Source organism: Arachis duranensis, chromosome 5, assembly GCF_000817695.3.
Source record: "Arachis duranensis cultivar V14167 chromosome 5, aradu.V14167.gnm2.J7QH, whole genome shotgun sequence".
Classification (NCBI taxonomy): Eukaryota; Viridiplantae; Streptophyta; class Magnoliopsida; order Fabales; family Fabaceae; genus Arachis; species Arachis duranensis.
In genome coordinates this window covers 49368045-49368302 of record NC_029776.3, presented here as the reverse complement: position 1 = coordinate 49368302, position 258 = coordinate 49368045, and positions in this window count along the sequence as shown.

The window sequence follows — 258 nt, the reverse complement described above, 5'->3', positions numbered from 1 at the left end:
ATTCCTCTCTGGGCTCTTACTGTCCTCAGAGGGATTTTGCACAGTGGTTTGGTTGTCCTCTGTCAATTGTTCCTTGTTTGGCTTTTTACTCTTTTGAGCAGTGTTACTCAGGGTCTTTCCGCTCCTCAATTGAACTGCTTGACATTCCTCTGTTATCTGTTTAGATATTTGCTATTTTGCTTGATTCAACTGCAGTTCTATGCTCTTGTTAGCAACTTTAGTTTCATAGAGCATCTCTTTAAAGTCTGCTAACTGTTA